This window comes from Pan troglodytes, chromosome 10, assembly GCF_028858775.2.
Source record: "Pan troglodytes isolate AG18354 chromosome 10, NHGRI_mPanTro3-v2.0_pri, whole genome shotgun sequence".
NCBI classification, from domain to species: Eukaryota; Metazoa; Chordata; class Mammalia; order Primates; family Hominidae; genus Pan; species Pan troglodytes.
The window spans coordinates 81,138,495-81,149,045 of NC_072408.2; the positions used below are offsets into that span (position 1 = coordinate 81,138,495).

At 35.5% G+C, this 10,551-nt stretch overlaps 1 long non-coding RNA gene across 1 annotated transcript in view; it reads right to left on the reverse strand.

Annotated features, from left to right (window-relative positions):
- Window positions 1-10,193, reverse strand: part of LOC129136660 (uncharacterized) — a 58,182-nt gene extending 47,989 nt beyond the window's left edge. The window contains exons 1-2 of the long non-coding RNA XR_008538513.2: window positions 10,122-10,193; window positions 1,556-1,584 (exon numbers count right to left, since the gene is read on the reverse strand). This is a non-coding gene — a long non-coding RNA (uncharacterized LOC129136660). The remainder of the gene's footprint in view (window positions 1-1,555; window positions 1,585-10,121) is intronic.
- Between the last annotated feature and the right edge of the window lie 358 nt (window positions 10,194-10,551).

Genomic DNA, 10,551 nt, shown 5'->3' on the forward strand with positions numbered 1-10,551 from the left:
ATCAGGAGATTCCAGCATAGAATTCAGAAAATGACAAAGAATATAAATGAATTACAAATGCATAAAATAAACTTGTTCAAGGGTTAGGGTAATAAGGTAATAACCCAAATAACTGTTGAAATGAGTGGAATTTGTAAGAATAACAGCAAAAAGTAACTACATAATTGCTCCAGTTGATAAAGTAGCATCTACAAGGGTAAAGTTAATTAATCATTCTTAAACCGCTATACGTAAACAGTATAACTGAACAATTACATAAGGTTGATGGTGAATGTTGGTAGCTGGAATTCCTACAGTTAGATTTGGAGATTTTAAATAAGCAAGGGAAGGAGGCAAAAATGATCTATGTGATAACAGGTTAAGATTTGGAGGCACTGGAGTAAACTCATGTTTAGATTAATATCCATACAGATGGTTAAATATTAAAAACATGGAGATACAAATTTTTAAATACATGGGATAGTATTCAGGTGTATATCTCCTTGTGGTAAAGCTAGAACCAATGGGCGTCCCGTAGCAACAAGGAAACCTGACACTCAGATCTTGGTTTCTAATATTATTATTCAGTAAAAGGGACCAGAACAAGACCCCCTGGAGAAATATCTGTTTATAGGACTGACTCAGGTTAGATACAAGGTAAGCCTGGAACATCCTGTAGTATTAGAGTATAAGAATATGTTAAAGAAAAAACAGCAAAAAACATACACACACAATGATAAGGGCATGTCAGAAGACATAGGAGCAAAATGAAGGAGCTTGCAATGGCCACTACTGGAACAATTTGAGTGATAAAATAAAGTAGTACTGGGTTTTAACCAAATGTATAAAGTAAATATATGTGAACCAATAGAGGAATCAATAAATCATTGAATAGATAAATAAATGAAAGAAAGAGAAGAGACAAATTTATCACATGGAATAATTCCAAATAAATCCTGTAGATACTCTACCCTTGATGACATGCATCAATACTTTGCCCTTCTTAAGTGTAGGCTACATGTTTTCATTTTCTTTCACAGAGTATAATATGGAAAGGGAGGAAGAAAGATTAGTTTTACAGTGGAGGAACCTATCAAACTCTGCCTCAGCCAGTTAATCAAGATTAACATCAACAGTGCTGAGTCAAATTGAAGGTAGGTATTAACCTTGGGATAATGTGATGAGAATGTCACATTAACTTTGTGGTCTTACTCTTAAAAACATACGGCCTCGGTTTAATCATGAGAAAAACTTCATATACGTTCTAATTTAGGGATATTCTACAAAATATCTGATGAGTACTCCTCAATACTGTCAAGATAATCAAAAACAAGGAAGTCTGAGAAACTGCCACAGTCAGAAGTAGCCTAAGGACTCATGACAACTAAATGTAATATGTTATTATAGTTGAAATTATGAAACAGAAAAAGGATTAAAAACTAAACAAATTTGAAAAAACTGTCGACATTAGTTAAAAACAATTTATCAATATTGGCTCACTAATTATAATAAAAGTGCCATATTAATATTAGATATTAATAATGGGAAAATGAATATGAAATATGTGTGGACTCACCATAGTATCGTCACTATTTTTCTGTAAATCTGAAATGATTCAAAAATAAAATGTTTATTAATTAACAATATAATATCTGAAACAGGTGGATTCAATAACAGATTAGAAAACACATTGATAATCAGGAACTTAGGTAACTTTAAAATGTTGAGATTGAAGCAAAGATTGAAAAAGAGATGGAAAATAACAAAAGGAATGTAATAGGGCAGCGGAAAACCATAAAAGATCTCAAGTAATTGCAACTGAAATCTCTCCAAAAAAAAAGGAGAGAAAGAAGCTATAGTCGAGGTAATACTTAAGAATTTTCTAGAACTGACAAAATATATTAAATCACAGATTCAAGAAGCTTTACAAATCCTATAGAGGATTAAAACAATGGTCAGAAATCCAAGAAGGTCAAATTCAAGTCCTGTATGAAAATCTAAGAGAGGAAACTAACTTATTACGGTGATGAATCAGAGGACGTTTTCCATGGAAGATATGAATAATTACAGGGCTATAGCAAGGTGAAAAAGGCAGAAAAAGAAGTATTCAAGGTAAAGACAACAGGAAATATAAAATCCATATGCAGGAAGGAGCATGGCAAATAAAAATGTTATGGTAGGCAAACCAGAATTTTCAGCATTCTTGAAGTGAGGAGAAAAAATAATGTATTTTGAAGTCTGTTCATTCGTCGGGCACAGTGGCTCATGCCTGTAGTCTCAGCACTTTGGGAGGTCAAGGCAGGAGGAGAGCTTGAGCTCAGGAGTTTGCGACCACACTGGGCAACGTAGCAAGACCCTGTCTCTACAAAAAATACAAAATTAAAAAGTAGCTGGGTGTGATGGCACGTGCCTGTGGTCCCAGCCACTTGGGAGGCTTAGGTGGGAGGATTGCTTGAGCCTGGGAGGTCAAGGCTGCAGTGAGCCATCATTGTGCCATTGCATTCTAGCCTAGGCAACAGAGTAAGAGCTTGTCTCAAAAAGAAATAAATAACAATAGGTAAAATATGTTAATGAGAGGGCTCGTTAATGCGAAGTTGGGAAACTATGAGAGTTACAAACTGTGAACTGTGAGGTGAATCTTGTTTCTGTATCTGTCATTTTCTGAGCCTTACTGTCCCTAAGAGTCTGGCATACTGTCTCCAAGCAGCTCCAAAATTCAGATACTAACCTGTTAGTCTCAGCTGGAAGTCTTACAAAATCAGTCTTATCACCCCGGCTTGGGACATGAGCTTGTATTAGTACACCAGTTAGAGAGGGACCAACACTATCATTTAATGTTACCACAGTAGTATTAGCCAGGTAGATTAACTTCACCCCAATCTCAACCATTCTTGACTCTAGCTTGCATCCCTGCTTCTTTAGACAAATACTGATTCCTGAAATGTTTGCTTTCAAATAAGAGAATTACATGTGTATTATTGAATATAAGAAACTGAGCAGTACTCTCCATATCAGAGAATAGAAAACAATGGGAAGCCCTATACCCAGAATACTAGCACTGAAACCCACATCCTGGTAGCCCATTTCCATATTTCCTCTATAAGATCCAGAGACAAACTGTCATAAGATGATAGGACAGGCACAGATAGGATTAAGCCTTTCAATATAAAATGTTAGTGAGGTGGAACAAGAGTTGATTAACAGCTGGACTGGGAAAGCTCAGTCTTTTTATCTTGGGACTTCTGAATGTCTGGTTTTTGACTCTTGGCAAGATGAGAGTCATGGGATTTATGATGCAATGTTTAAGGTCTGACACTTCCCTGGTGACCCACAGGACCAATTTCTTTAGAGCTGCTTTGCAACTGGCCAAACTTATTTGACAAGAGTAGTTTGATTATTTAAAGGGATAGTGATTTTTTTTGGAGAAGCACCCCCTAGTCCAAGATTTCTGCATAGATCATGGCAGCTAAAGCCAGAGACTCAGCATGGTCCGTGAATGTGTTTTAAAAAATTTTCTTAAAAGGAAGTCATTGTGGAATGTCTCTTTAATCTCTAATACCTACCTGCACCCTGTTTTACTCTATTGCATCTTTGTCTTTAAATAAAATCCTATGTGATTATAGTTTGTGGAGAATAGTGAGTCCTTTCAAATATCAGAACCAGGATAAGCAATACAAGTATACAAATAGAAATGATCAAGTATTTGAGGAAAGCCAATAAAATGACTAAATGTAATTGATATTTTCAAAGACATGTTAGAATATAGTGTATCAATAAATAATCAAGCTAACCACGTAGGATTTTAAAGCTTGCTAGATGAAAGTAAAAGCTAATGATAAAAATAGTAATAAAAACCTTAATAGGCTCAGGTGAATTTCTGTATAGATACTTTTGAGTAGTGAATTAAATGGCTGTAAAATTCAGTGTAGGAACTAGTTCAAAATATAGTACAAAAGAATAAGGGAATACAATGATAAAAGTTGAGACAAGGCAAACGAATAATAAAGCTTAACATCTGTCTACTAGAATAAGAGAACTAAAAGTAGAAAATAGAGAGATTCTATTGGATTTCAAACAGGGATAACTGAACTGAAGAAAATAGAAATACTTATACTTTCTTTCTTTTTTCTTTTCACTTTTTTTTTTCTTTTTTGAGATGGAATCTTGCTCTTTGGGCCAGGCTGGAGTGCAGTGGCGTGATCTCTGCTCACTGCAACCTCTGCCTCCTGGGTTCAAGTGATTCTCGTGCCTCAGCCTCCCTAGTAACTGGAATTAGAGGCGCCTGCCACCACACCCGGCTAATTTTTGTATTTTCAGTAGAGATGGAGTTTCACCATGTTGGCCAGGTTGGTCTTGAACTCCTTACCTCAAGAGATCCTCCCGCCTTGCCCTCCCAAAGTCCTGGGATTAGAGGTGTGAGCCACCATGCCTGGCCAACACTTACACTTTCTTTTGAAAAATGTTTCCATGAATTTCTGATATTCTCATTTCAAAGTGGAACAGAAAATAGACCACTTTACAATATTCAACAACCATATACGTAGACATATACATACATATGCATGTATGTATTTATACTCTTAGTTTCTCTTATCCTTTGAATCTGTAATAATTTCTTTAATCTTTAACTTATCTTAGCCTAAGAAATGTGTCAGAAACTGTAAATTGGCTTGGTATAATCATTCCTACCCCTTTCTAGCACATATCTCTTTTCGGTAAGGATAGATAGCTAAGAACCAGAACAAAAGAAAGCAAAAAGCAAATAAAAATTCATACATATTTTAGTGTAAATGCATATATTTCTGGTTATTGTTTGATTTTCACCAATCTTATACACATGTGTGAAGCTTTAAAAGTAAGCTACCTATAGAGGGTGGCAAAGTATAGCACATCCATTTTGATGGTGGGGTTTAATGGCTCAGACCCCATATCTATGGTTCTTTGATTCTGCGTTTTCCTGCTCATGCCAGAGGCACTGACTATCTTTGAGAGCCAGTTATATTGTGTGGTTATAGAAACTATTCTTGAACATTCAACCCACAGACTACTTCCTGAATGCCTGCCATGATTCTATGAGCCATATATACCCTTTAATAAATCTCCATCTACTTAAAATCTTTTTCAAGGACATTCTTTTGTTTTCAAATAAGATTTTTCTCACAAATTCAGAAGAATATTCCTATAAGCATTAGGATTCTTACATGAACTAGATAAAGTTATTGTTTTAGGAACTATACTTAAGTTGTACTTGCTATACATAGGTGCTAAATCAAAAAGAAAGCTAGTATGGCCATATGGATATCTGAAAAAGTAGACTTTAGAACCAGAAGTACCAGTGATGGGCATTACCTGATGATGCAAAAGTCAATTCACCAAAAGACATAACAACCCAAAATGTGTATGAACCTAATAACAGAATACTTAACTACTTGAAGTATAACTGATAAAAATGAAAGGACAAAGAGACAAATCCATAATTAAATATAGAGAATTCAACTCTCTAAAACTGATAGAAAAAGTCGAAAGGATGTCAGCAAGAAAGTTAGATTTGAAAATTGCTATCAACCAACTCCACCTAAAGAAAAAACAAGCTAGGACTTAACTCAGGAAAAAATCAGTTCAAAGAATCTTGTCTCACTCTGTATCTGTCATTTTCTGAGCCTTACTGTCCCTAAGAGTCTGGCATACTGTCTCCAAGCCCCTCCAAATATTCAGATACTAACCTGTAAGTCCCAGCTAGAAGTCTTAGAAAATCGATCTGACCAACCCAGCTTGGGACATGAACCTGTATTAGAACAACTACTCTGGCTAATGGTTGAGAGTCTAGATTTGACCTAACTGGGTCATATATCACTCCTGTGGAAGGAGAAAGGGCATTGTGAGACTCCATCAGACTCCACGATTTGAGTGAGGGGAGCAAAATCTCCCTAAACAAAATGGTGAAGGGAGGATTTTGGGTGGTAAAACAATAAATATCAGTGACATTCTACTTCATTGATATCTTTTCCACCAATATTCCATTTTGGGTAATGTGGGTCCAGCTGATACATCCTCAAGTCTCTTTCTATCTACAAATTACTTAGCAGAAATAATTAATAATTAAGCTTCTTAATATCACTTTTACACTATTTTTTGTTCTAATGCATGTTCCCTTGTGTTTTTATATGCTGTTTGTTAAACCAAATGATACAGTAGAAGGGATACATTTGGAATTTATTGAAACAATTATTTTTTCAAAAAATATTCCAAAATTATTTTTGTAGACGGTGCTGCTTTCCTTCAGTGTCCACCGTACAAAATGCTGCCTAATTTGGGATGCAGCGTCCCTTGATGAAGCAACCTCCCTGCCAAAAAATTCAGAATATGGATCAGTACAGGGTCATTTTAAATTCCCTTAGGCTGCAAGAAACATATCCAGCTTGGAATCAACTGGAGACAGATGCCTTATTCCCTAACACCAGAATTTCCTGTGTAGAATATTTTCTACAGTTCTGGAAGTGATAGCTTGTGGGCATTTCTGCTTAATCACTTTATCTCCAAAATTGTGTGAACAATATCAGCTTAATGTGAGCCTTTCTGACACTAGAGAAACTAAACATGTGAAAATAGAGCTAATTCTCTTTGTAACTATCTGGGAGTAATTCTTCACAAAAGCCTGGACTGCTTTTTTGAAGTTTCTCCAAGCTTCTCTCCAGTCCTATGACACCAAAGATTAGGCCTGCAGCCTAATGGAAGCAAAGCAACAGGATCCTGTCAATATCTACTATGACAATATAAGAAGAATTACACCCAGAGCCACATTTTGCTTCAAGCCTTTTCATTTAAAACATGTATAGCATTAAACTCTTGGGTAATAATGGGTAGCTAGAAGCATTAGTCTTAAGCTCATTAGGGATATGCACATTTGGGAAACCAATATATACCCTGTTTTGTGATTGAAAATGAAGAGTTTTTCTCCAAAAGTTACCAAATAATACTACCAAGAAACACATGAATCTGGTATCATTTTAAAAACTTTCCAAGTATGCCTTCATATATTACTTTTGCAACTTAAAAAAGACTGTAAACCATCTTGGCAAAGAAGAGTAAAGTGATCTGAATCACTCTAGCTGATGTTAAGGCTTATTGTATAGCAAAAAGTAACCAAGACAGTGCATGATGGCAGAGAGATAGACATGTATGTCCATGGAACAGAATAGAGAACTCATAAATAGAAAATTTCTGGGGTGTAAGGTGGCAAAGAGTTCTTCCCTTGACATCAAAAATACATGCCATGAGAGAAAAAAATTGATAAACTGAACTTCCTCAAAATTAAAAGATTTGCTTTGCAGACATTCTGTTAGGAAGATGAAAAGACAAGCCACAGATTGGGAGACCTGCAGCCACATATCGGACAAGGAACTGAAACCTGGAATATATGGAGAAGAATACGTGACACCCTTCCAGAAAATGGCACTTCTCCATCCAAACTTGCCTCTTTTGGAGCTACCATTGTACAAGCTGAAGGATAAAGTGGAAAGGAAGCATCCCAGCTTTTCTCCATATTAAAAGAACTAAATTAGTGGCCGGGCGCGGTGGCTCACGCCTGTAATCCCAGCACTTTGGGAGGCCGAGGCGGGCGGATCACGAGGTCAGGAGATCGAGACCATCCTGGCTAACACGGTGAAACCCCGTCTCTACTAAAAATACAAAAAATTAGCCGGGCGTGGTAGCGGGCGCCTGTAGTCCCAGCTACTCGGGAGGCTGAGGCAGGAGAATGGCGTGAACCCGGGAGGCGGAGCTTGCAGTGAGCCGAGATCGCGCCACTGCACTCCAGCCTGGGTGACAGAGCGAGACTCCGTCTCAAAAAAAAAAAAAAAAAAAAAAAAAAAGAACTAAATTAGTAGGCAAGCTAGGTCAATGGCAGTTTTAGAAAATGATATTTTGTGGCACTCTAAATACTTACATTACATAAACAGAGTAATGACGTATGGTACTCTGTCAGTACTATGCACAAGTTGAAAATAAAATTAATTTCCTACAAAACTATTTTAAAGTGGCATATTTATACACAAACAGAAGAGCAATGCAAAGCCCCTAGCAAGTGGGCAAAGATTCAGGGTTCAATCATAATCCAAAAGAGAACTATTAAACCAAAGCTGTTTAACCAATAAAAACAAAGTAGTGAGAACCATGTTGAAAGGCCAGTCCAGTGTGATTATGACAAAACTGAAAAAGAGAAAATCGTAATTTTGCAAATACAATTTAGTTTTGTTTAGGATAGGAGTTCCAAAGGATACTCCTGAATTGAGTTTAGGATCCAAGGTCTAAAGGACAGAAAGGAAGTAGTAAAACTCTAAACAAATATTAAAAAAAAAAAAAAGCCAGAAGTCATAGTGTTGGGTCACTGAATCCCAGAGCAGTGAAAGAAGGCATTAGAGAACTCACATTTATGGAGGAGCTAAAACATGCCTCACACTATACACTTGCCATCATACTAAAACCTAAAATAACTTATGAGATTAGTAATTTATATTTCCATTTTGCAGACAATGAAATTGAGATTAAAGGAGTAATTAACAGTCCCAAGATTATAAGTCTCAAAACAGGTGTTGCCTAGCTCTTCCTCTGCATTGTAACAACAAAATGCTAATGTAAATGAATTAGACCTTAATATGGCTTCAGTTTGTATCGTGAGCCACAAGAAACCTTTATATTCATTATTTTTTCTTTCTTTAAACTGAAGCTTTGAACTGAGCTAAATTTGATATGCCCATTCCTTCTTGTCAGATAGGGAGACTAATCCTTGGAAAAACCCAACGGCTTTCTTGAAGACACACATGGTAGGATGGATTTTTACTCTGTGCAAGGGTCTGTCAGGTTCCAAGTGAAGTGTTCCTCCTATGACACAGAGACAAGCTGTTGCTATAGCAGCTCTATTAGCATTATTTTATAATCCTCAAATCACTATAATCCTGAGTATGGTATTATCTGCTCTAGTCCCATTTCCAGAGTCAGTCCTAACAGAGCTGCTGTAGCAATGGCTGGTCTCTGTGCCCACTATCATTTGCAGGCATGCTAGAGAGTTTGCAAACAAGTGCTGCCTCTACTGGCTGAGATCATGAGCAAATTACATAGTCTTTACCATGTTGCCCTTCCCTCATATATAAACAATGAGGAATAATAGTGCCACAGGATCCACCCCTTAAGTTTCAGTAAAAAAAAAAAAAAAAAAAAGCACTGGAATATATATATATGTATATATATACACACATATATATACATCTGTATATAGTGCTCAATAATATATATGATTAGTAATAGTAGCAATATTAATAGTAGTAATGATTACTCATAAAGTAAGAAAGTATTAGGAATGTATAAGAAAAGATAGAAAATGAGGTAGGGAGGATGGCCAAAATATTCTATTTTAATCTGTTTTATTTTGAAATGTTCTGCCTGAGTGGATTAACAAAAAATGGCATTTCCACTGTTGCCTTTCACAGCAGTGATATATATCAAGGCTTTTATATACTGACAATAGAAACTAAGGCTAAAATTGATATTTATGTTGATATTATAAATGCTTCAAAATAAATATAAAGAAGTATTATAATTTGCATTTTGTTCTTCCTTAGTTTTCAGAACAATTACAAATGTTTACCTTTATATAATACACATAATAGTTATTATATTGAAAGATGGTCTTTCAGATATTTATTTTGTTATGTCATAGCATAGTATATTATTGTTATATTCAACTTTATAATTTTGGTATTCTGAAAAAAAGTAATAATGATTTTACATCATTGAAATACTGCAGTCGTCACAAAACAAAATTTTATGTTATTTCAAGCCAATTGGTGTTCATAATTTCTTTCCTATATTTTACCAGGTACAAAAATGATAATCCTTATTTTCATACTATCTGTTATCACCTTTCTCTTGCATGTAAAATTCCTATTTGTTTATTAGCCACTCATTTGTAAGCGAATACCTACTGAGCATCTCAGTATGCTTATCATGGCATTGAAAAAGAGATAGGCCTTGCCCTCATGAGCTTATGGTCTAGTAAGAAAGACAAACATTGTCCAAGTCATTACAAACAACTAATTTAGATTTATAATTACCATTATGTGGCATATACAGAAAGAGATACTTACAACAGGTATACCTAACCCATTTTGGCGATCAATAAAGAACTTCCATAATAATGGGCTGTTAATTTGAGATCTGAAATTTGAAAAAAAATAGATATTATGTGAGTGAACAGGTACAGATTTAGAAGGTAAATATTGTTCCAGAGTGAAGGAAAAATGGTGCATAAAAATTCTGAGTTAGTAAAAATACACAACACATTGAATAATTGAGAGAAGGATCTTGCCACTAATTCTTAAAGAACAATCTCACAGGTGGCCAGTGAGGCAATTATAGGGACCCAATCATATACCAATTTTAAACCAGATTAAGAAATTTAGGCTCTTTCCTATGTCTAACTATAAGCATTGGAAGACTTTTTAAAATAATAATGTGACAAAACTATACATTTTAGAAGATCAATTAGAGCTGTACAGGATGCAAGAAGTGACAAGG